Source organism: Fukomys damarensis, unplaced genomic scaffold (assembly GCF_012274545.1).
Source record: "Fukomys damarensis isolate Sample0158 unplaced genomic scaffold, DMR_v1.0_HiC HiC_scaffold_39, whole genome shotgun sequence".
Taxonomy (NCBI): domain Eukaryota; kingdom Metazoa; phylum Chordata; class Mammalia; order Rodentia; family Bathyergidae; genus Fukomys; species Fukomys damarensis.
The window spans coordinates 59,840,268-59,845,893 of record NW_022900951.1 but is presented as its reverse complement, the minus strand read 5'-3'; the positions used below and the strand labels follow the sequence as shown (position 1 = coordinate 59,845,893).

The following is a 5,626-nucleotide window of genomic DNA, read 5'->3' as shown; positions in this document are numbered from 1 at the left end:
ACTGAAACTAGAAATTTTGTGAGCCAGTAATCCGCTGCTAGATATCTCCCCAAAGTATTTAACACAGCATACTACAGTAATAGATGCATAACAATGTTTATAGCAGGACAATTTGTAATAGCTAAATCCTGGAAACAGCTTGTATACTGTTAGAGAGATGACTGAATGAAGAAAATGTGATATCTATATAGAATGGAATATTATTACTTTGCTATGAAGTATGACAGATTTAGCTGGCAACACGGCAGCATGGCAGCCCCTACGGGTCTTGTGCCTGGCTGGCTTCTGGCAGAGTGAGCATGGCTTCCATGAGAAGACTGGAGCATTGAGAAAGGCAGTGTGGGACTGTGCAGAGCTTGTGTGTCTTAGTGGTCCCCACCCAGTCTCTGACGCAGCGTGCCCCAAGGGACCTGCTCCCGGAGAAGCAGACTGAAGGCTGGTAGTTTTCAGAGGAGGCAGATGTTTTTAATGATCTACAAGAGCCCATGGTGTGCAGGGTCCTGGAACAAGTCGTGGGAAAGGTAGCACAGGCACTTGACAGGTTGGAGCCTTTTTATGGACTCCTGGGCTTAAGCCAGGGGGCTGCACTAGCAGCCCTTGTGTGTGCCTTTGGCCAGGCTGGTGATCTGTGCTTTCCCTTGCCTTGATTTATGATCCTCATCTCTGGTTTCTGTCCCAGGAATCTTGGCCTCAAAGAACCTGTTATGCAGAGCCCCTTGGCACTGCCTTCACCCATGTTTTAGGGGATACTTATGGAGTTGTCCCCACTCAGGAGAGTATGCAACAGGCTAGCTGATTCCCCAGGGCCCTCAAACTAGCCCACTTTGGAGGCCACTTCATTCCAGTGACTTGACCCCAGTGCCAGGCCTACCTCAAGTTGCTGGACCAGTTTTCAGAGTGGACGATCAACAAATGCCCCTACCCTTGAATCCTCCAACCTTGGGGCAGCCTCTGTGATGTATGCCCTCCCATTCTGAGCACTTTGGGGCCTCCCGTGGGACCTCCATTGCTGTCCTGACATGCTGCTCCTCATAACCAGTGAAAGGGCGACTATCCATTCTCAGGACTACTTATAAGACCCCCGGAGAAAAAGGAAGCAGGCAACTGTAGTGGACTTTGGTTTCTGATATTAAAACATGAAAATGGCTGGATGTGGTGACACGCCTTTAATCCCAGCACTCTGGGAGACTGAGGCAGGAGGATCACTGCAAGTTTAAGACTAGCCTGAACTACACAGCAAGGCCCTGTCTCAAAAGCAAAACAAACAACAAAAATATGAAAAAGATCAGAGAACCCTGGATGAGGGAGGGTAGCCTGGCAGCAACTGGTACCACTGTGACTGGCACACAGTGAAGTCATAGTTTGGATTTTGCATATCTTCTTTCTGGTACAGACTAGAAAACCCCATTTTGTAATGGAGGGCAGGTTCCTAGCCATTCACAGGCCCTTGGCCAGCACCAAGCCAAGAGGTACTTCCAGTTGGGAGCTCCCATGTGTACCCTTACATTTTTGTTGGAAGTCTTAAGAAAATGAAGGAGCCAGGCATGGTAATGCACACCTGTAATCCCAACACTCAGGAGGCTGAGGGAGGAAGATCCTCAAGAGTTTGAGGCCAACCTGGGCCTCATAATTCAAGGTCAGCCTGAACTACATAGTGAGACCCTGTCACAAAAAGGAGAAAGAAAGGAAGAAAGAAAGAAAGAAAGAAAGAAAGAAAGAAAGAAAGAAAGAAAGAAAGAAAGAAAGGGAAAGGAAAGGAAAGGAAAGGAAAAGAAAAGAAAAGAAAAGAAAAGAAAAGAAAAGAAAAGAAAAGAAAAGAAAAGAAAAGAAAAAAGCAAAGAAAAAGATAAAAGAAAAGAAAGCCTTAGTGGCTGAATCATAAAGAATTTAATCCGAGTTAGGGAGAAGAAATCATCTAGCAAGGCTGTGCCTGGCTTCATCCACCCAGATCTCTGAGTTCTGTTTCTGTCTTCCCTCAGTCTCTGTCATACATTCTGGTTTCTCTTGCATAACTACCGCACCCATCTGAACTACGAACTTGAAGGGTGGGATGACACCAGACCTTGGGCAAAGTCAAGTGGTGCCAGTCACAGTGGTGGCAGTTCCTGCCAGGCCACCCTCCCTCATCCAGGGTTCTCTGATCTTTTTCATATTTTTGTTGTTTGTGTTGGTTTTGAGACAGGGTCTTACTGTGTAGTTCAGGCTAGTCTTAAACTTACAGCGATCCTCTTGCCTCAGCCTCACAAAGTACACTGAATAAACTGCCTCTTCCTAAAAAAAAAAAAAAAAAAAGAATGACAGATTTGGGACATTTGTAGGAAAATGGATATACCTTGAAAATATAATGCTGAGTGAAATAAATGAGACACAAAGCTTAAATGATATATGGTATCTCTCATTTCAGTGAGTCACAGCAGAAACAAAAAGGATAACACGGATAGAAGGGGGAAAGAGGATGCGTCTCTTGTTCAAGGGGAAAAGCATAAGGGATGAGGAAGAGAAGGGGAAATGAGTAGAATAAAGATATGCCATGTGCCTAGTAACCTAGTTACCTAGTAACCTTAATGAATGTAAACACTGTATGCCATAACCCAAGCTAAGATTAATAATATCGAAAAGAATGAGCAGACAGAAGTTTGCCAGGTGTGGTGGTACACATCTGTAATCCCAGCACTTGGGAGGCTGAGGCAGGAGGATCACTGTGAGATCGAGACCAACCCGTGCTACACAGTGAGTTCCAGGTCAGTCTCAACTACATAGTGAGACCCTGTCTCAAAAAAACAAAAAATAAAACAAACAAACAAAAAAATGAAAAAAAATGGCATAGGAAAATTGGAGGAGGAGGGAGGTATGGGAAAGAAGGGAAGGTGATTAAAAAGAAAGAAATAAAATAAAGATAGGAAATTAAGAACTGTCATTATTTGCAGATGACAGGAAACACTATATAGAAGACCCTGAGAACTGCACCAAAAATCTCCTAGACTTAGTAACCAAATTCAGTAGAGTAGCTGGATGCAAAATGAATACCCTTCCTGTACATGAACAACAGACTCATTGAAAGAGGAACTGAAGAACCAACTCCTTTCAAAATAGCATCCAAAGAAGAAAAGAAAGAAAGAAAGGCAGACCTAGGAATCAATCTGACAAAAGAAATAAAAAACCTCTACTCTGAAAACTATAGCACTCTTAAAAAAGAGATCAAAACAGATATCAGGGAAAGACATCCCTTGCTCCTGGGGAAGAACTAATATAGTGAAAACAGCCATAATTTCAAAACTACTGCATAGACTCAATACAATCCAAATTGAAATTCCAACAGCATACTTCACAGAATTTGAGAAAACAGTACAAAAATTCATTTGGAAGCAGAAGAGACCTAGAATAGCAAAAGCAATTCTAGGCAATAAAGACAAGGTAGGTGGTATTACATTACCCAACTTGAAATTATACTACAAAGCTATTGTGATAAAAACAACATGGTAGTGGCAAAGAAATAGATCTGAGAGTTAATGAAACAGATTAGAAGATTCAGACACAACTGCAAACATACTCATCTCATCTTTAACAAAGGAGCCAAAGACCATCACTGGAGGAAAGATAGCCTCTTTAATAAATGGTGCTAGAAAAATTGGGTTTCAACCTGCTAAAGATTAAAACTAGAACTATATCTCTCACCATATACTTAAATAAAATCAAAATGGTTTAAAGATCTAAATATTAAAACAAAAACACTAAACCATCTGCAAGAGAAGTTAGAACTTTTGAAGACAGTAGAGTAGGAAAAGACCTTATAAGCAAAACCTCACTCGCATGTGAAATAGTACAATGGATCAACAACTGGAAATCTCATCTTATTAAAAAGCTTCAGCATAGCAAGAGAAACCACCAACAGAGTGAAGAGATCACCCACAATCTGGGAAAATATTTTACCAGGTTTTAGACCCAATCCAAAAATGGGCATCTGAAATGAACAGATATTTCTCAGACAAATAAGTATAAACAGCAAATAAACATATGAAAAAATGTCCAAAATCACTCGTCTTTTCAGAGATGCCAATTAAAACTTCACTGATATTCCAACTCACTACAGAAAGAATGGCTTCTATCAAGAAATCAAGCATTTGGGTTTTTTTTTTTTTTTTTTGGTACCAGGTATTGAATTTGGGACCTTGCACTTGCAAGGCAGGCAACGGAAACACTGAGCTAAATCCCTGGCCCCAAAAGGGCTAAAGGTGTAGGGAAAGTGGTAAGGGTAGGGAAATGTAATAAGGGAAAAATATGAGAAAATGAAAAAATGGAAATAAAGTGTTTGTAAATGGGGAGGGGAAGAAGGGGTGAAGGGAGGAGAGGGACAAGGGGAAAAAATGACAATCAAGACCTGTCATGTAAAGGTACAGGATCCCAATAATGAATGTAACTGTACATATACTTAAAATGTACCAAAAAACTCAACAAAAGAAAAAGAAGAAATCAAGCATTAACAAATACTGGCAGGGTTGCAAGGGGAGAAAACCTTTATCTGCTTTTGGTAGGAGTGCAGACTGGTGCAACCATTGTGTATATCAATATGGAGATACCTCAAAAAACTAGGATCAGAGGTCCCATTTGACCCAGCTATTCCTCTGTGGGGTATCTTTCCAAAAGAATTAAAAGAATCATACCACAGCAATATATGTGCATCCGTGTTCATAGCAGCACAGTTGGTAATAGCTAAAACTTGGAAACAGCCCAATTTCCCATTAACTGGAGACTAAATAAAGATGTGGTTTTTAAAAATAAAAAGGAGTACTACTCAGCCAAAAATAATGAGAAACTAGAGACATTTATAGCTTAATGGATGTACATTGAGGCCATACTCCTAAATGAAATAAATAGGACACACATGTGTAAATACTGAATAGTTTCTCCAGCATGAGAAACTGAAAGTGTAAATAAGGATCAAAATGTATAGCAGATAAAGTGAAATAGGAAGAAAGGGTCCAAAGGGGAAGGGGAAGGGAAGTGGGAGGGGCAGGGAAAAGAAAAGAAGGACAAGGAAAAATATGAGAAAAGGAAAAAACAGAAACAAAGTCTTTGTCAATCTGGAGGGGTGGAGGGGTTGAAGGGAGGGCAGGGAAATGCGGAAAAAATAACAACCAAGATACATCATGTAAATGTACAAAATCCCAATGATGAATGTCAGCATACTGTATACCTAAAATGTTCTAGTAATCTTAATGAATTAAAAAAAAGGAAACAAGCTGTGGTATGTACAGGTAACCAACTACTCCTCGAGATGACTGTGAACTGCATGAACTGCAAATGTACTAATAAAATCAAAAATAAATTTAATGTCCTTTTATTTTTAAATTATAACAATGATGAAATTGCCATTTTTATTTTATAGGCACATCTATATAATCTAACTGAGGATTACTTCATTGTACATTAGAATGGCAATGGGGCTGAAGACCACAATTTTGACACAGCAAATGAGACTGATAATCAAAACTTTACAACTATGCATTATAGGTACAGCTAGAGAGTGCCATCAGGAGTGGTACAGTATTTGGAGTCCCTTTTTTATATCTAGCCTAGCTTGGAATTTAATTTTTATTAGTTTTTTCTCTCCCCCTCCATTTTATAT

General features: G+C 40.2%; 1 pseudogene; it reads left to right on the top strand.

Annotated features, from left to right (window-relative positions):
* Positions 1 to 220: 220 nt before the first annotated feature.
* Positions 221 to 928, top strand: LOC104867087 (annotated as a pseudogene).
* The last annotated feature ends 4,698 nt before the right edge of the window (positions 929 to 5,626 follow it).